The sequence below is a fragment of the Hemibagrus wyckioides genome, linkage group LG17, assembly GCF_019097595.1.
Source record: "Hemibagrus wyckioides isolate EC202008001 linkage group LG17, SWU_Hwy_1.0, whole genome shotgun sequence".
Lineage (NCBI taxonomy): Eukaryota > Metazoa > Chordata > Actinopteri > Siluriformes > Bagridae > Hemibagrus > Hemibagrus wyckioides.
Genome location: NC_080726.1, coordinates 5,593,941 through 5,615,472, shown reverse-complemented (window position 1 = coordinate 5,615,472; position 21,532 = coordinate 5,593,941). Strand labels below are relative to the sequence as shown.

Below are 21,532 nucleotides of genomic sequence, written 5' to 3'. Positions count from 1 at the left end.
CTGTGGGATCCCTTTCCTGATACACATCTATAGTCTGCCTTGTGAACATTTCTGGCAAGCATTCTAACAGAGAAAAAGGTATAGAGCCAGTCCAGATCCCAGCACTCCTGAAAATACAACCTATAAATCTGACACTGTATAATGTATGCACTTAACATGTGTGTAAATGCTGATGAATGTGAAAATTTGATTCCTTTTACATGCAAGAACATCTTCTTCCTCAGGGTGCCTGGAATACTCATTTGTGTGTGTGTGTGTGTGTGTGAGTGTGTATGTGTGTTATTGTCCCTTCAAGTGCATGATTTGTACTCTGGAAAAGCCCATCTGCTTAATGACTGATGTGAATGTAAATAACCCGGGCTTCCAGTGTTACTTTGTGAAATCTCACTCCAGCGCTGTGTATAGGATCATTCTAAGCCATAGTTATCCATCTGTCCTGAATCATGTTTTGTTCATGGCCTGCTTCTGCTTCTCATTTACTGATTAAATCTTGTAGATTAAACTGCGTGCTGATCGCCTCACCATTTGCTTGATGCACATTTCCGAGTATTGCCTATGGCTTTTGGTTTGTGTGCCTTAATAGTTTTAATAAAACCATCTGTCCATTTCATGATAATTTATCTGTTTGTCACCATCATGATAATGAGAGGAAATGACCAACGCAGAAATACTGTTCGAATATAAGAGTATAAGAGAGAGAGTCGTTATTGTCATTGAAACAACGAAATTTGGTTGGTAGCTCTCAGAGACCAGCAGTAAAAGGAAGTGTAAAAGCAGATGATGACCACTACATTATGGAACCTCCATGGATCGGACTTGTTTGTCCAGCACATCCCACAGATGCTCAATTGGATTGTGATCTGGGGAATTTGGAGGCCAAGTCAACATCTCAAACTTGTTGTTGTGCTCATCAAACCATTCCTGAACCATTTCTGCTTTTGTGGCACGGTGCAATTATCCTGCTGAAAGAGGCCACAGCCATCAGGGAATACTGATTCCATAAAAGTGTGTACATGGTCTGCAACAATGCTTAGTTAGGTGGTACGTATCAAAGTAACATCCACATGGATGGCAGGACCCAAGGTTTCCAGCAGAACAGGATCTGATGCTAACATCTTGGTGCCAGATACCACAGCACACCTTCAGGGATCTAGTGGAGTCCATGCCTCGACAGGTCAGCGCTGTTTTGGCAGCAAAAGGGGGACCAACACAATATTAGGCAGGTGGTCATAATGTTATGCCTGATCAGTGTATGTATTAATGTGTTTTAGATGATTAATTATATAGATATCTATTTATACTTATGGCAGCTTCATTATCTACACATTTGCTCTATAAAATTCAGTTGTATTTTTAAAAAAGCCTAGAGGTCATCTTTGTTCTCGGATCTTAAGTTAGCATCTGTGTCAAGTTTCACATGTTCTCCCTGTGGGTTTCCGGTTCTCTGTTTTCCTCCTGCCTCAGAAACACATTCATGAAGGTGGATTGCTGACTCTAAACTGCCCCTAGGTGTCAACCTGTGCATTCATGGATCAAGGCATCCCACAAGTATGTATCTGGGTTAATAACCGTGACCTCCAGTGTGACCTGATAACAAAAAAGTGCTTATTGAAGATGAATGCATGATAAAATTCCTGCCATGTTAAAAACCCAGCTCAGTGAGCTTTTATGTCTATATAAATGTGCATTCATTTATTTGAATTGGTACAAAACGCAGGTGCAAAACCTTTTATCGTTTTTAGTGCATCAAAATACACGGACATTGTGTGTGTTCCTATCACGCATCAGTTCTCTAATAATTACTAGATCCGATGACAGCCATATTATTTCTAATCATAATTAGAAATAATATGGAAGAAGAAGAAGAGTTCATGTAAGGCTCTGCATGTTGTAAACTGTTATAGATTACATAATACACCTAAATTCCCTGAACTGTCAGATATATTTTAAAAAATTCCACCCATCATGGTCTTCAGATAGCATATTAGCGTTCACGCCCGCTCCTAAACGTCTGTTTAGATTTTTTTTCCATTTCTCTGCTGCATGTCGAGACTCAACTTGCGAAAAGAACAACACAACAGATAAGGGTGCAAATCCAGCCTGAGGTGCCACACTTCAGTGGGGTGCCAGAACTGAGGTCTTCAATCTGTCTCAGCTTAGCCTCGAGGTTTTTCTTTTCTGGCTCTGAAGAAGTCACGAGAGAGAGAGAGAGAGAGCAATTTGGTTGGCTTGCAGCTTTTTACTGGAAGTGGTCTGTTGAAACCTCAGCTATACGTTGCCTATGATTGTCTCTGAAGCTTAAGGCTGTTCACATCTGTTTGGATTCACACTAATATCGAGTTAATCCCTCAGCACAAGTGTAACGGCTCATTAAGCGGAAAAATAACCTCACACATCCTCTCTGGGTGAAGTTTATTATGTGGGGTGAAAAGCAGTGTGTGGCATTATGATGTAATGGGTCCCATAGGTTATTGAGGTCATTGAAAATGAACTATGATCCTATACAGTAATATTCATATAATTTCAATAGATAACGAACAGATTCATATTATTTTTCCCCCATGTGAAAGTTAGCATTGCTTGCTTGCTGTGTTAAATGGATAAAACACGCATTACAAACTTTCCTTGAATTAAAATAGAAAAATCAAATTTGTTTTATTCCAAAATTCCTCCAGCAGGATTTCTTACTAAACCGCTGGCTTTTAAGTCTTCTGAAATTTCATTCAAATGTGTCAGTTAGATATGTCTATGTTGTTGTTGTTGTTGTTGTTATTGTTGTTGTTGTTGTTTTGGCTGCTCCCTGTTTGGGGTTGCCACAGAGGATCATTTGGTCCACATGTTTTACCCCGGATGCCCTTCCTGACACAACCCTCCCATTTAATCCAGGCTTGGGACTGGCACTGAGACTTAACTCTTCATTGGCTGGGTTAGCACCCTGCCTGGGAATCGAACCCCGGGCCACGGCAAGGAGAGTGTGGGATCCTGCCCCTCTACCACCAGGAGGCACTCAATTAATGTCTATATTATTCTCCAATCAATATCAATATTTTAGCAAATCAGATAAAAACATATCTCACTGCATTTTTGTGCTGTTTTGCTTAACACCATTCAACACTGACCGTTTTCGGTGGACAGCGCAGCCCTGCATGGCAAATTTCCTCTAAAGCTCCAGACCCAGAGCTGATAGAAATGGGCTTCTTGAGCAGATTCAAGTACTCTGTGTTTTAAAGGGAGTAAAGATCGCTGCTCATCTCATAAAAGTCTTTTCATACAGTACATCATTTTGGGGGCCATTTGGAAGTGTTCGTCTTTGGTAGTGACTGAGGATGAGGGTAAAGAGTGTGTTGGACAGATGAGGCATGGCTTGATCGTATGATGATCTCTTAAAGGGGCGGGACCTTGTCAAACAAACAGCCAATCGCTGAGACAGTTATAATCATGACTGTCATCTTAAATTCGATCACATCAGCACCAGTCGGAATGCTCGGAGCTGCAGAAGGGGTTAGCTGAGTTAGAGTTTCATGCTCGAATATCTTATTATATCTTTATTTACAATATTTACAAATTAGTGCAAAGTTCTGTTTGATTATTTCCGGAAATTTCTTGTTTATAATTCGTTGTTGTCGCTTTCTTCTTCAAACAGTAGCTACAAAATCTGATATTAGACCTGATATCAGAAAAGTCTGATTTCTATACTTAAGCCGAGAAACCAAACCTTAAACAAGATCATGGTAGAACAATAACCAAGGCTTGAGTGCCAAAGTCAGGGAGCAAGAGCAGGTCTTTTCAGCTCTGATGGTGCAGTAAAGTTGTTCATCTGACTGGCAGAGCTGTGTGTGTATGGTATATATTACATTATGCGACTTTGCAGTTTACAGCTTCATTCATCACTATCCTAGAAGGTTTTATTTATTTTTTGTTTGTTTGTTTTTGTAAGAAAGACATGCTATAAATCATACCGAATGACACAATATGCCTATGTTCAAGAAAGTTTAAGCTTTCTTTCCTTTCAAAAAAAAGAAAAAGCCTTTTCTGCAGTTTCACATTGTGACAATCATGTTGGCTGGAAAGAAGGAAAATGAGAAAAATAATTTAATAATAATAATAATTTTAAGGGAAAAATAATAAAATAACAAACATAAAAATTGCCTTCACGTATCCTTGCACATAAGTAAACTTCTTCTTCGAAAGATCAGAAGGAAGGACGTTTGGAAGGAAGTTCTGGAGGAAGTTTGGAAGTAAGTTCAATGTGAAAGAAGGAAGAAAGTTTAGAAAAAAAGAAGTCTGGAAGGAAAGAAGGAGCTTGAGCTTGTAACTCGGAGCATGGGATAGATATGGCTGCTCACAAGGGTTCAATACAGGGCTCTTAAACTCATTGTTTGGGTTCATAGAACCTTTAGAAATTCCTCCTGAGAGACAAATAAAGAACACTTAAGGGACCTTCCCAATCTCCAAGATGCTTCACAAGGATTTTTTCAATCCAGCAATTGTCACTCTGTCCCTTTAAGATTATGTGTGAAAGAACCGAAGGCGGTGTGGTAAAATTCCACAATTGCAAAACCCTCTAAATCTTCATCTTGATCTTCTTCCATCTCATTTGTAAGTCATGTCCACACCCATACATGAAATGGGGAAAAAAATCAATTCTATCACTTCTGGTGTTTATTTGAAGCCGTGCTAATGGCTTTATTGCTTCTAAAAGACCACTGATGGTTTCCAGCTGTGTTGGTGATAAAATTTATTATCTGTAAATTATCAAAAGCAGATGACTCTTCTTTTTTTCTTTATCTGGTGGTTATTAGTACCTCAGAAAACAAGAGCTAGTCATGATGCATGTTCCCATGTTCTAGCAGTGGAGGAGGGAAGCTTTAGGATGTGTTACAGGCTTGCATTAATATATATATACACACACACACACACACACACACACACACACACACGACATGTGTTAAGCGGTCATGTCTGCATTGCATTGCAATTTATAGTCATGCCAGGCATAATACACCATGTATAATGTATTTACTGTGACGTCTGGAATTATTGGCACCCCTCAGGTGAATATATGAAGCAAATATTTTACACTAGGGTTCTGGCATGAAACCTAAAGTGGACATGGTGTAATTAAAATAATAATAATAATAATAATAATAATAATAATAATAATAATAATAATAATAATAATAATAATAATAAATAAATAAAGGGGGGTGGGGATATTTTTTAATCACATCACTAGGTCACTGAGACCAGCTCTGTCAGGATGTTATGTTTATTCTTGCTCTGCCAGTTCCTCGGTCACAGTTATTATCTTTGTTTGTACCCGAGTTTCATATTTTCTTATTAAAATTAGTTCCTAGAGTCTAAACAAACCCCCAGTCATTAAAGCACAGCAACCCTGATTCACTGAGGACTTTCTGGTCCTGATGTCTATCTGCATTTATATCCATTTCAAATCTACTGTACATCTCTCTAATAAATATCATTACAAGTGTTATGTTAAGGAGGACTGCAGGCAACAAACACGATCTCAATAGAAGCATGACAATAACGGTTCATATTTACGAGTGAAGCCATAATTATGATGTGATTCGTGTCAGTTTGATTAGGGCTAAAATGAAGGTTACCTTCTATTAATTAAGTACAGCGCTACTTCTGTAAAATTAAGAATAAAGTATGCGCATCAGGTGTATTTTGCATTTATTTATTTATTTATTTATTTATTTATTTATTTATTTATTTATTTATTTATTTAATTCCATGAAGTGGCTTTAAACTTTATTTTACTGTTATTAGACACTGCTATTGAAATTTGTGTATACAAGAGGGATTTTAAAAAATTAAATAAAATGCCAGTGTAATGTTGCAAATCAAACCATTTCTCTATAACGGGTGTTTAAAAGTTAAACCAATTGTTTGTATTTCAGTAACTTGCTGCATAAATCAAACACATAATAACTGAAATCAGCTTCTGAGACGAGTAAACATTCAACTTCAACAAATTTACCGTCAGCTACAAACATTGCACTCGGAACCAACTCGGAAATTCAGAGCTTGAAGAGTTTCCCCGGTCGTATTTACGACATCATGGTGCCCGTTCATGTGCTTTCAACTCGTAAATACGACCTTTCAGACCGTTAAATACCAAAACAATTCAATTTTCAATTCAATTTATTTGTATAGCGCTTTTAGCAATGGACAATGTCTCAAAGCAGCTTTACAGAAGTACAGAAACATAGACACTGTCAGTCACAGATTTGTCATAACCAAGACAATATAAACATTCTTTACAGTTGATAATATTTTCTCGCTTTATGAAAACCTGTGATCACTAAAGAATATTTCATTTAAACTGCTTAAAACGATTGTTCATTTTTATTAATAGGTCTCAGTCTCCGTTGTTGATCTTTTGTGTTGTTGCCATTGACCAAATATTAGCTTCTTCATCCTTCATCCAAATCCCTTCTTCATGCCGAAAAGCAAATAATCAAGAGTTACAGAAGCATATTGATCTAAGAAGCACAATTCGATTAATAATAAAAATGTTCAGATGTTTTAAATATCTACAGCAGCTCAAATAGACCAGAAGTTTAACACATAGCAACTATGTTTGCTTTTTAATTCTTCCACTTTATTACAGAACCTCTTCCTGGTTGCCTATTCCAGGATTTTAACACCTGGCTATATGACTATGAGTTCAATAGGCATGACCCCAAATATACAGACTAACAAATGATATATATACGAACAAACAAATGAGACAGAAAATCAGTTCATGTGAAATGAACATCTTAGTCTCCTGATGTGAACTCGAAGATGACGCCCAAATCAAAGTATATAAATTAGCTTGAAATGTGCGTAAGACGCTCCAAGTTCCTTCACAAGTTTCTTCTTGTAAGACATTACGCTTGGGTGCTTTTCATTTTTATTGTTTTTGTTTGTTTTTTTTTTAAAGAGGAGGTTGCAAAAAAAATCTTATCTGCGGGCTTTAAGGGATGGACACAATTAATAGATGAACAGAAAAACAAAAAGGTGATTAATGAAGTAAAAACAAAATCACTGAAATCACTTGAAACTTGAACATGTCAGCCATTCCTTCTCATAAAGGATGCTAATAATTCTGCAGCTAATAAACCTCACCACGATATTCTAGCTCACTGAATGCTGACGACGGGTCAAAACAAAGTCCCAGCATGCTGTTAAATGTGTGTATGCTTTGTTAGATATGTGGAATTCATGACTGCTTTGCCCAAGTTAAGATGTTTTGCAGCAGAACTTGAAGAATAATAAACAACTCATCATGCAGAGAATGAGACTGCTTCTAGGAACTGTAGTGCTACCAGTGCTTTTTTTTTCTTCTGTTTTGCCTAAAAATCTGAAAAATAAATGCTGCTGATTATGATATTTCTCAAAGTGTGAATGTTTTTTTAAATCTAAAATGAAAACGATGAATTTTTCATTTTTCTATGCGTCATTAGTTGTATTGAGAAGCAAGGCAGCTGCTCTTTAATAACCAACAGGGAGCTTTGTGTGTGTGTGTGTGTGTGTGTGTGAGTGTGTGTGAGAAAGGTTTGAAGAGCACATCTGGGTGGAATTCTTTAGATCCTGGCACTCGTGTTTATACCATATGGCAACCTGATGTCTACAGTACACACTTGTGAGAGAACAGCGGATGTGGTCTGACCGAACTTCGAGCGTCTAGCATGCATTGTAGTTGTTAACATCCAGAGTATCATTAAAGCAGTAGTTTGGGCAAAATTGTACATTTTTTTTCTAGATAGAGTTCATTGGAGCAGATCATGCAGAAGAAACGTAGGTGCCAGTTTAGAAATGTGCAAAGTGCTTGCTTCAGATAGTCAGCATCTCAAACTTATGTATGTAGATCGTATCACTGTAAGAAACAGTGTTATACGTTTTCAACTTATCACAGAGCTCCATCTCAAAACCGGATCACTTCTCCTCGGGATGTAGGTCGGTCAAAAGAACAGGACAGCAACGATAAATTGGGATAAATTATGCGGAAAATACGAGGCGAGAATTAAAACAGGACAACACACACACACATATGTTGGACTTAACAAGCTTTGTAAGAAAACACACAAACAGTAAGCAGATTCAATAAGTACCACAATGAGTTAACACAGAACAGGTGAACACACCAATGATGGGAAACAAGGGTGGGAAAAGGATTAGCACAGCAACAAATGCACATGGATATACAAAGAAAAACACAAAACAGAATGAGATGAGATGAGTGCAGTGCTGCTCATGCTGGGAAATGTGCTGTGCTCTGAGGTCACATAACATCTTTTGAGGTGTGTGTGTGTGTGTGTGTGATGTTGAGAAGATTTCGAAATGCTGCATCCTAAAACCTAAACTTGTAGCTATAGGGATTGCTGTACTTTACTATACTGTACTATACTATACCATACTATACTATACCATACTATACTATACTGTACTATATTATACTATACTATACTATACCATACTATACTACACTACACTATACTGTACTATACTATACTATACTATACTACACTATACCATACCATACCATACTACACTATACTATACTACACTATACTATACTATACCATACTACACTATACTGTACTATACTATACTATACCACTATACCATACTATACTACACTATACTGTACTATACTATACTATACTATACTATACCATACTATACTACACTATACTATACTATACCATACTATACTGTACTATATTATACTACACTATACTATACTATACCATACTATACTACACTATACTGTACTATGCTATACTATACTATACTGTACTATATTATACTATACTATACTATAACCACACTATACTGTACTATATTATACTCTACCATACTGTACTGTACTGTACTATACTATATTATGCTATACTGTACTATATTATACTATACCACATACAAACACAAATAATAACTATACAAATGGGATTGTAAAGATACTATAAGAATACTGTACTATAGAATTAGACCGAAGGGTGATTGTGTGTTATGTTAACATTATCCCCCGTGTTATTCTTTAGACTTTGCTCATGATCATCACCATAGATTCAGATTAACTTTTTTTTTCCACATCAACTGCATATCTGTTGATGAATCAATTTAGAATCGAGTAATGCTGAAGAAATGCCATTTGTTCTGGTTTGAATAAATAGGAAATAAACACTGAATGTGATACACAAGATGTTTTAGCGTAGTTGTTTATATAATTATCTAATCATTTATTTAGCGCTGGCTCGGTGATCTCTGTGCTCGGGTGAGTTTTGGGATTTCTGCACACACTTGGGAATAATTTGCTTACCTCAGTGTACTTATTATTTCTGTCCAATGAATGAAATAGCTTTACAAGTATCTTTCTTGCCTCACACACACACACACACCCCATCAGCCAATGTTTGGCTGATTTTGCTCTCATTAGCACTCTGCAAACAAGATAATAGGTGTAAGTGTGCAATTAGGCGTTCACCTTGCATCATGCTAAACTGCTAGTCTGTTAGCAACATAAGCTCCTTGTCTCATTGTACAAAAACTGCAACCTCCACCCCCAGCTTATCTTAGATAATAGCTCCATTCTGATTGTAAAGTTTCTTTTTGGCTGAACTATTCCTCTTTAAAAAGGTCTACATGGAATATTCTGCCTGAAAACCTGGATTCATGTGTAAAGTTAACTAAACTGGACAGAGGGATTGGAGATTGGAGTTTAAATGAAATGAAAAAAGAATTAAAAACGACACCGAGAGCACAATAAGCAGAGCTTTTCAGAGTTAAATGAACCATAGCTCAGATCATGATGCGTTTAAAGCTCAGTACATGTAAAAGAAACAACATTAGCTGGATTACGGCTTTTGGAAAACTAACTGAAACCAGTAGACCTGAGAGAACAACTCCTCTGAGGTAAGGTTTTGGACAAAACTTAACCACAAGCTTGGAATCAAAAGCAGGCACCAAGTTTGAGGAATAATGAAAAAATTATGATTGGGAGCAGCTGTGTTGAAAAAAGTAATAAAGGGGAAAAAAACATCTTCACACTTTTTTATTAGTGGTTATAATTTTTGGGAATTGTTTCAAGGGGTCAAGATGGTTTGTTTATATTATTTGGTTGATTTTTATTATAATATAGGATATAACCATGTTTTTTTTCTTTACTAATGCTTGCCTGAAAAGTTTGCATGGCATCTAGTTGAGATTTGAGGGAGAATATTCTGAACTTTTTAATTTTATGTTACCAAACTGTCAAATATGAAGTTTGTAAGAAAAGAAAAGCCCCATTAACTAAATTAACTAAAATGGAGATTCTGTGTGAAGAGTTACATTTATTTTATAATAAAGTTTATTCCTTCATCCTTAGTAACTGCCTGGTCAGGGACACGGTAGATTACATTTGACTGTTAGTTTTATGTTTTGTGTGAATAAAATGAACTGAATTATAAAAATTTATAACTGCCAGTGAGTGCTTGAGATTCAATAAATATATAAATGAAATATAAATGAAATATTCTATATTTACAAAATGTATACAAAAGTACAAAAAATGTGCACATGGTATTATATTAATGTACATATAGTAATGTACGTTAATATAAGACTAATTATAACTTTACTTTTAATCACCTGTTTTGTTGTCTTTATTTGTCACTTATACATTACTGCACAGTGAAATTCTTTCCTCAAATATATCCCATACTTGGGGGTTGGGGTCAGAGCATAGGGTCAGCCATGATGCAGCACCTCTGGAGGGTGGGTTAGGGGACTTGGTCAAGGGCCCAACAGTGGCAGCTTGATGGTGCTGGGGATTGAACCAGTCAACAATCCAGAACCCTTATTCACCTGAACCACCACCGCCTGACAGGAGTTTCAGGAGTGTTTACAGTTAAATCCAACAGAGGAATTCATTTTATTGTACTGTATTTTATTTAAAATTTCTTTAAAATTCCTACTCTATTTGATTCTTTTATAATATGGACAGACATTTCACTGTAGACTGAACTATGTATGATTGTACATGTGAACAGTAAAATGTTCATTTTACTGTTGAAACCCTTCCAATTTAGTCCAAGTCCAACTTATTTGGACTAAATACTAAACAAGAACAGATATGTATACAGAAATTGGTGTTACACCATGTACACATTCTCATAATATGTTGCCACAAAACTTTACTGATCCAAAATATATCTTATCAATAATGATTAGCCTGATAATATACTTTATAATCCATTAGCAACAGTTTAAAAATAGTGTAGAGCACTGATACTAGACATTATCTGTCCATCATTATACCGTATGTGTACAGTAAAGGACAAAAAGGCAGACCGTGCATGTTTCTCTTACATTCCTCATGCATGAATGTTTTATTTTGGCAAGACCTTTAGATAGACAGTTAGAGGGAACCGGTGAGCAAAAAGGCATCACCCAATCGTCTAAAAGAAAGCGGGAAATATGACTCACACTCCGGCTGTGTCAATACAACCAGTCATACTCTCACATCGCCACTTAATTATGTCTAAACCTGAATTGCTGACTTCGTTTTGGACTTTGCTTTTTTCAGCGCTCGCTGTAAAGCATATGGAAAATGTGCAGCAGAGGTCTTTAACTTGTATTTTCCTTGGCTGTAGTTTCTTGCACACTGAAGCCTCATACTGCAGAACAGAGCTGCTGTACAGAAGACATGCAGCCTGTTGAAGAATCTCAGAAAGCTTCGTTAACCTTTAGCTCAAATCAGAATTAGACTTTACTCAGGTTATGGCTGGGTTAAGAGCTAAATCAGTGCTCATACCATGTGGTTGTTATGGTATTCGGGTTGGTTGCGTGGGTGTTCTTAGGTGGAGGTTATATCGTTTCATGTGGTTGCTAGGTGGTTTCTCAGTTATCCCAGATAGAGGCTAGAATGTTTGCCAGGTGGTTGCTCAGCTTCGCGATAAAAGACTGCCATTAGGTTCCAGGAGGTTAGTCTGGTGTACTAGGATGTGTGGAGATTTGATAGCCTTCAGTATGTCTGAATTAATACATCCTCAAAGCAAAGTCCATAGTTTTCTATGCAGAAACCGTAATCCAGATCTTTCCAACAAGCACCAGCTCACTAATCATGTTTAGGATCTATATATCTTCTAAATCTTGTGGTTGTTTGTCTAAAATGCCACCTTTAAACAAATTGAATGGAATAATATTAATAAGAAGAGAAGGATCTTGTTTCTGTCACAGCAACATATTAAGCCCTTTGACGCCACTTTTATCCATGACTCACACTCAAGAGCAATTCTGGAGAATTTACAAAACTTAACATCATTAGGCAGACACCCGTATCCAGAGCTACTTACAATTTATCTCCATTCTATACAAATGAGAAAGCCCAGCTGTGGCAACTTCATGGACCTGGGATTCAAATTCACATCCTTCTGACCAGTAGGCCAACACTTTAACCACTAAGCTACCACATCCCCATAGAGACAGCAACCTAAGCTTAATGCTTCCCCTACATCTATTTATACCTTAGTATATGCATGACATAAAGATCCTGATATAAAAAAATGCATAGTGTGCATGCACTGAATATCTTCACTAGCTAAAATGCAGTTTGTCTTCTTCAGAAGAAGGAGAAGAACTGTGGGCACAAAGCCCTTATTATCACCACATATACATTACAGCACAGTGAAATTCTTTTCTTTGCATATCGCAGCTGAGGAAATTGGGGTCAGAGCGCAGGGGCAGCTATGATATAGCACCCCTGGACCAGAGAGAGTTAAGGGCCTTGCTCAATTGCCCGACAGCAGAGCTTGGTGGTGCTCGGCTTGAACCTCAATCCTCCAATCAACAACCCAGAGCCTTATCCAGACTAAACCATTTTTCTAGTTTGATGCTTTCCTTGCAGAGTACTAACCATTCATCACTTCATGATCATGAACTTAAGTGTGTAATCAGTAAAAGGTGACATTTTGAGTTACATTTATTCAAAATAGAGAGATTCTTACCCTCAATGGAGCACAGTGTCAGACATTTTTCAGCAATTTCTATCCTCCGTGAAGAATGTTAAAAAAATTTGGACTAATTTTCATCCTCAGTGAAGAAGAATCAGTACCTGTCTTATCCTTCAGGACCTTTTTCTATGATTCTTATTATTGATTAGAAATGTGAATGATTTTATCTTCAATGGACAAGAGAATCAGGATTTTGAGTCACTCACTAGAGAATAGTATCAGTACTTGAGGGAGCAGTTATTAACAGTTCTAGAGATGAATAATTCTCAATAAAATTGTCATTCTTTGACAACTTTGATATATGGCTTCCACTAGTTCTGAAGGAAACCAGTATGACAAGCTGGAAACAAAAGAAGTAGGATAGGAAGTTTCGTATTTAACCATAGTTTTCAATCCCGGTTTATTTCTATGGCACTTTTAACAATGGACATTTTCTCAAAGCATACTTACAGGAATATAAAAATTTCAAGTTCAAAATTAAATTAAGTGAAGAAAAGCTCCCTGAGACGATATGAGGAAGAAACCTTGAGAGGAACCAGGCTCAAAATGAAACCTCTGACACCAGAGAGTGTGATTAAAAATAATGTCCTTTCTACAGCTGTATAAAGTCAAGTGGAATTCTGAAACCAAGATACCTTGAGTAGCTTAAAGATCAGCGTAATTTCTGAGTTCGTTATAGATTTGACACTAATTCCTTCCTGCCAAAGCGTTCAAATGTTTAATGATGGAGACCCGAGTGCAAAACAGACCCCTGCTACAACAGTTCAAGTCTCTAAGTGTTTCTCTCCACAGCAGTCCCATGGGTGGGTCTCTGGTCTGACTATGTAAAGCCATCCTGGGCAGCAGTTGGCACCACCAAGCGACGAGACTCTAACCAGAAGAAGGGCATCAGGAGGGATCAAGTAGGTCAATTTCTAAAAAGAAAATCTTTTAGAGCCTATACATGTATGGTCACTAACTATGATTCCATCCAGGTATTTTTACGCAAATTTTGAATTAAATGATTGAAAACACCAGATGCGGGCACTCAATAGAGTACATAAGATCTATCTATCTATCTATCTATCTATCTATCTATCTATCTATCTATCTATCTATCTATCTATCTATCTATCTATCTATCTATCTATCTATCTATCTATCTTATGTACTCTATTGAGGTATGAGAATAAACTGTTATGGAAACACGTTTACTGAATACGTAACTCAAAAAATCATGTGACTCTGCTTCAGCAAATCATGTGATTAGATATTTGGCTCCGAAAAGTCTATTGGACAGCATCTGAAATGTTGTTTTGGTTATTATAAAACAGCTGAGCTCAAAGTCTGTCAGCGAAATGATTTGGCATACAGTAATTACTTTCCAGAGCTGCCTCACACGATTCCGTTCACAAACATCAGGCATCCATCACCGATGGCAAGATAACAAGAGATTTGTCATTGGCATTTCCTCTATTCCTCTTAGTAATTTATATTATCTGAAAGAAATTTCCCCGGACATGATGATTTTGTTCTCTCGAACACTCTCTGAATCTCCTTTGCAGCTAGTAATCTTCTGAATTTCTCGAAATATAATGACAGCTTTAATCGGAAATGGTAGCATAACATACATGAATTTGCATGCCCGCTACTAACTCCTAAAATGGTTTATTTGGTAACGGTTTATTTTTAGTGTTTTGTTTTATCTTTTAATAATCTTGCTCTTGTTTGACTCTTTTAAAACTACTTCCACATATTTATTCCATTTAATCCATCCATCTGAATTGAACCCTGGTGTGATTTCCTCTTCGGTGCAGTGAAGGCTGTTTAGAGTGAAGTAAGAAGTAAGTGTATAAACTGAACCGAAAATGCTGGGTATTTTGGGTTCTGGTTGACATTTAACTGTAGGAGGAGAAAAGGGGAGATGTGGTAGCTTAGTGGAAGGTTATGGGTTCAAATCCAAGTCCACTTCTGGGCCCCTGAGCAAGGCACTTAACCCTCAATCACTCAGTTCTATAAAAGATTAGATAAAACTTAAGTCTGCCAAATGCCATAAAATGTAAATGTAATGTAATGAACCTAAGGGCAGACTTAAGTGCTGTAGAAATGTTCTGAAAATTTGGACTAATAAACAAAACAAAAGAAAATAATGGAATGCTTTACAGAAACTGTAGTGTAGTGGGGATGTTCTAGCTTAGTGGTTAAGGTGTTGGACTACTGAAGGTTGTGAGTTTGAATACCAGCTCCACCAAGGTGCTACTGCTGGGCCCCTGAGCATGGCCCTTAACCCTCAGTTGTATAAAATGAGATAAAAATGTAAGTCACTCTGGATAATGGTGTCTGCTAATTGCCAGAAATGTAAATGTAGTGTCTGTGTGAATTGTACACATGCTTGGCTTAAATAATTAAATCTTTATATATTTTTTCTGGTCAGAATTTTACATGTGCAGGTTTTTGATTCTGACTTTGCGACTAACTGAATAGATGTGAAAGCAACCTAAAGCTCTGGAATGGTTTCTGCTTCATTTCTTAGATACTGCTGATGAAAAAACCCTGCCAGAGATGTTACATGTAAATATTAGTCACATTGTGTAAGTACATTTCTGTCCACACTCATTACTAACTCTCAATTTCAATATACATGTCAATCATACCTATTTTATCCATACCTTTTTGTGAAGCTTCTTTGTCCTTGCTGTGAGAGATGTATGCTTTCACTCAGGAGCCTAGTAAAACATCATAGTTGTGTTAGCTGAGACATGTAATGGCACGCAGCGTCAATTATATTCAGACAGGGAAAGCTAAGGGTTAAGAGCAGGGTCAGCAAAACAACAGCTCCAGTGTCTTGCTCTTAGACAGACACAAAAGGTGTGTTTTATAAAACTCAATTCAATTTAGTGTTATTTGGATAGAGCTTTCAGTAATTGAAATTGTAACAAAAATAAAGCAGCTTTTCAGAAGTGACAGGAAAAAAGTCTTTATGGTTACAGCAGCAGTCCTTGTGTACTCCAGTATCCAGGATCTCAGTTCCTGTTTGTTTCCACAGTCAGTATTTGACTAGCTGGTTCTGTTTCCCAAAATACTGTATACTTGAAAAAGTAAAATAAAATTACAGATACCACATTCAGGATAAAACCTTTACTGAAGATTAATGAGTGCTGTGTCCAATTCATTAATTTTAGACAGGTTGGCCTTTTATTTATTAATTAATTAATTAATTTATCTTATTTATTTATTTATTTATTTATTCATTCATTCATTCATTTACCTTTTTAATTATTTATTTGTTTGGTTGTTTGTTAACTTGCTTGCTTGTTCATTCGTTCGTCCATTTGTTCGATAGCTTTTTCGATCGATCGCTCGCTCACTCGCTTGTTTGTTTGCTTGCTTGCTTGTTTGTCCTGTGATTAAAAAAAACCTGTTTTTTGGTTTTGTTTGTTTGTTTTTAGTTGAATCCTGCATTGTTGATCCCTAATTTGGACAATAACCTCCCTAGGGGTTTGTGGTTTTTTGTTGTTGTTGTTGTTGTTGTTGTTGCTGTTGTTGTTGTTGTTGTTGTTGTTTTAAATAAGTGAAGACAAATGTATGTGCGGATTACATGTATATTACTAAAGAAACCAGAAACGTGACTTCAGGTTGATAAAAGAAATAATAGTAAACATAGCTGAATCATTAACAGTTAATCCTTTAAATCCTGATCGCTAATCAAAGATAATAATAATAATAATTCAACAGTGAAGTATTTTGTTACACTTCTTGGTTTCTTAGTTTGCCTTCCAAAACAGTTACCCAACAGATCTACTAGCACATGTTTATGTGACGTGGTGTTCAGATGATTAGGATTTGATGTAACAGCTGAGCTTTCCACTGCATCGCGTGACTTCGGTACATTGCAGTGTCCCAGTCCTCTCATTAGACACAGTGAGCTCTACACAGACTTTTGGGTTCTTAGACACAATGATTTATAATCATACTACTGTTTAAATGTGTTAAAATGTGCTGTCCTGCTTTGATAACAATATGTGTTTGTTTTTTGTGTGTGTTTTATAGAGACTTGTTAAGATCTGTTTTAAGGCTGAGGGATTCCTTTAATCCGTGAAGCATCAGCCTGTAGCTTTAATGATAAATGGCTTTTAAGGTCTGTGAGATTCAATCATCTGAATCACTGTTTGGATGTCAACTCCTTAATATATTAATAGCCATGACTAGCCCTGAGGATGTGAGCATTAACCCTGCTAATATTTCCACCTACAAGTCACAAAGCTTTCTGAGACTTTTACTCTTCTCAAAATAACATGCCTGAAGATATGATGACTATCAAAACAAAGCCCAGATTCCACTGCCAGACCGTCAGGTATATCTGTCCAGTGTTTATTAATTATGTCTTTATTTCCTTTCTTGTTGACTAGTGCCTCCCAGTGGCAGCCCGAATCTGTTTCTCTGCACTACACGTTTGAGCTTGTCCTAAAGTTTCCAGCTGCAGCCCTTGGCATGGAAGACATCATCAGTGCGTTGGAAATGAATGTCTACATTATCAGCACTAAGCCAAGCATGCCTTTGAAAAAGCTTTTAAAGTCAAACCACCATTTGGGTTTCATGAAATGGAGCATTTGACTGTTTCAACAATGCCTTGCTGGAGGGGTTCAACTTTTCTTTTCTTTTCTTTAATACACTATAGATAAGCAGATTGCTTTGAAGTCAGTGTGACCTTGCTTCACCTTCACGCTGATTGTTCAGTGTGTTGTCATTTTCCTGGATGCGGAAAGCACATAATCTCTCCAGCACGCATGAATCTTATCTTTACAAGACGGCGCAAAAGCTCCCTCTTGAACAGCAGCAACACTGTGTGTGTGTGTGTGTGTGTGTGTGCACTAATAGTCTGCTTATGTGTGTTTACACTACTGTGCAAAAGACATAATGGAAACCATCATTTTGTTCTCAGTCAAATGCATTTATTTCCCAGTAATCATGGGAAAACACAAGAATTTGTAGTGTTTTGTAAGTATTTCTGTTTTTACCTAGCCTCCAAGGGTGATATATATCCATATAAAAGTTCCAAAAAAAACTGTTTTAAATGACATTTGCTCCTGTTTGGTTGTGTCCAGGTTCAGCACTGAGTGTCTTTGTCATGTTAAACTCCACAGAGGAGCTCATATGAAAGTAGACACTCCGAGCTTTACGAATTTATAGCTTTTCATAAGTATCTCTGTTTCTATCGAGCCTACTAGAAGCGATATATTCTAAGAAACGAAAAAAACAAGACAAATGTTTGTCGTTTTAATACAAATGTTTGTATCTTCAAAGTAAATGTTGATATCAGACCCATTTCTGCTCTCTGAGATGCCCTAAGTGTTTGTTCCTAGGCAGCTAAAAACCAGTAAAATTCTGTGTAAGGTTCTCCAACAGAGGGAAAAACACACGTCTAAAACACACTGAAAGCCAACAGACTCGTTTTAGATCAGACTCACAGCCTGAACATCATTCATTTCTTTACACTGATTTAAACAAATGTCCCATACATTGACTTCCATTCTAGTGGAGTGCCAGTATACTGGTAAAAAGGGTGAACCAATACTGAATGATTTACCATACAGATAAAAATATGCATTTAACAACGCTGATACTCTGTTAAAATGATTTTCCTATTGATAAGTATTTAAATACCAACACTGACTACAGGACTCATGTTTAACTGAACTTCCTTCACAGAACTGAAAGCAAAATTTTTAAAAGCTGTGTAAGAAATATGTGTATTTTGTTGCATTTGGTTTAATGTAGCATGTTTTGTTAAGCTGTGTATTTGGAATTATACACTAATTAGGCATAACATTATGACCACCCACCTAATATTGGGTTGGTTCCACTTTTGCTGCTAAAACAGCCGTGATCCGTCGAGGCATGGACTCTACTAGATCCCTAAAGGTGTGCTGGCACCTAGATGTTAGCAAGTAGTTGCCAGACTTACAGAACTTAAAGAATACTTAATGGACTTACAGGATAGATTCTGACCACTGCAGACCGGGAACACCCCACAAGAGCTGCAGTTTTGGAGATGCTCTGGTCCAGTGGTCTAGCCATCACAATTTGGCCCTTCATCAAACTCGCTCAAATCATTACACTTGTCCATTTTTCCTGCTTCTAACACATCAACTTTGAGGACAAAATGTTCCCTTGCTGCCTAAGATATCTCACCCACTAACAGGTGCCATGATGAGGAGATCATCAGTCTTATTCACGTCATAATGTTATGCCTGATCGGTGTAGTTTAAAACATCTATTGTGCGTAATATGGAATACGCTTGTTATTAAGATGAGATGGGGGATACGAGATGTGGCTTTATTAGATGATGATAAGACAGTGGGACAAATAAGAGGAAGATCTGTACATCAGAAATACTGTTAAATAGAAGTAATATAATATAAAACAATCAAAATTAATCAGTATGTGGGTACATATGCAACAGTTCTACTGAATGTGTGTGTGTGTGTGTGCGCAATATCTGTAGAATGTTGAGTGTGGGTGTTTGTGAGCCTCGGTCATTGTAGTCGAAGACACTGGATACTGCTGAATTGTGGAATCTCATGGCTGATGGCATGAAAAAGTCCCCCAGATGTCTTGAGGCACGTGTATGGATGAGTCTCTGGCTGAATGTGCTCCTAATCGGCCTCAGCTCAGCACAGAGAGGATGAGAAGGATTATCCATGATAGCGTTCAGTTTTCCTCTCATCTCAGTCACTGCCTCCACACTGTCCAATTCCATGCCCAGCACAGAGCTGGCCTTTCTCACCAGCTGGCCCAGTTTGTTCCTACCACCAAGCCAAGTACCACCTCCCCAGCAAGACAGAGCAAAAAGATAACACTGGACACTACAGACTGGAAAAACAGCAGTTTGTAGCAGTCTTGGACATGCCTCAGAAACGTCATCCTGCTCTGTTTTTTTTTTAGTAAAATAAAAGCATTATCAAATATGTTAATGCGAGGAAATGTCCCTGATGGATATGTAAATAAATAATTATCTGGTTTTGCATCTTTTACTTGAAAGACCAACAATTTCACTAATTTTGCAAAAATCTTTGTATTTATTATTATTATTATTATTATTATTATTATTATTATTATTATTATTATTATTATTATTATTATTATTATATTTTACTTGTATTTTCAAACAGTTATTATTGTATTTATTTATTTATTCATTCATCTAATTTTGCAAAATCGTTGAATTTATTATTATTATTATTATTATTATTATTATTATTGTTATTATTATTATTTATTTTACAACATTATATATTATTTGTATTATCAACAAAGTTATTTATTTATTTATTTGTCTATTTAATTAGTTAGTTAGTTAATTAATTAGTTAATTAATTTTATTTGGATCCTTCAATGCCATTGTTTTTTGTTCAGATAAAAAAAAGTCCTTAAAAATAAAGTAAATTACAGAAATCATCTGCATATTTCAATGGAGTGACTAGAACAAGTTTGTGCATTATGCATTAAAAATAAAACTACAGTGCTATCCAGCTATGAATATTCCAAACTTTTTAAACTCTAAAAAATATTCATAGTTATTGTAATTATATATGATTTTTAATACTACAGTCATTTTTCGTTCTTTATAAAAGAAGAGAGAGAGTAGGTGATGTTTTCTCCTGTTCCACCACGCCCTGGCTGCAGGATCCAACAAGTACTCTCTGACACTCTTGACGGATGGAGCTTGTCTATGATTCTGATAATCGAACAAGTTAGAACCTTTTACAGGTTTATTAACATATCAGAGGCAAATTACAGGATTTAATGCATCATCTTTTCAATTCCCTTTTAAAATATTGCCTGAACCTAATAACCTAATAGCTTTAAGGTTTCTCTGTTTGAGGGAATCCTACAACAGAGAGACTTCCCTTTCCCTTTCTCTTTAAGAATATAATACTATAATAAAATGAAAAGAAAAGAAGTGAAAAAGAAAAACTTTGAGTAGGGGTGTAGGGGTGTATGATCATGCCTAAAAGGATAACATTAACAATAAAATTACGGTTATCTAATAATCCCAGGAAACATAGAGCTTTTTGGCAACAAGCACCCCAGATGGGTTTGGTGTAAACATAAGGATGACGATGGAGAAAAGAATGTAATCCTGACTGTTAAATATAGCGGAGGATCTGTGATGATGTGGGCTGTTTTTCCTCCAGAGGCTCTGTTAGGATATATGGCTTTATGGACATAAAAGTCTGAGTGTCTCTGCCAAGAAGCTATAACTGGATCATTGTTGGCTCTTGAAGCACGACACTTATGTGAAACATATGTCTAAATCCACACAAAAAATGGTTCAGTTAGCACAGAACTTCTCCCAGTCGCCTGACCCAAACCCTGCTGAAAACCTGTGTGAGACCTGGAGGATCTCTATCCAGCCATCCCTCTTTTCTATCTCTCCATCCAGCTTTCCACTGTATCTATTTATGTATCCATACATTATAATGATCAGTCCATCCATCTACTATAAATCTCCATCAGTTGTCCTTATTTTTGCATCTATCCA

The 21,532-nt window shown here is 36.6% G+C and overlaps 1 long non-coding RNA gene across 1 annotated transcript; it reads left to right on the top strand.

Annotated features, from left to right (window-relative positions):
• The first annotated feature begins 9,621 nt into the window (after positions 1-9,621).
• On the top strand, positions 9,622-16,173 carry LOC131367699 (uncharacterized). The gene is made up of 3 exons (XR_009206959.1): positions 9,622-9,927; positions 13,800-13,909; positions 15,520-16,173. It is a non-coding gene; the product is annotated as an uncharacterized LOC131367699 (long non-coding RNA).
• The last annotated feature ends 5,359 nt before the right edge of the window (positions 16,174-21,532 follow it).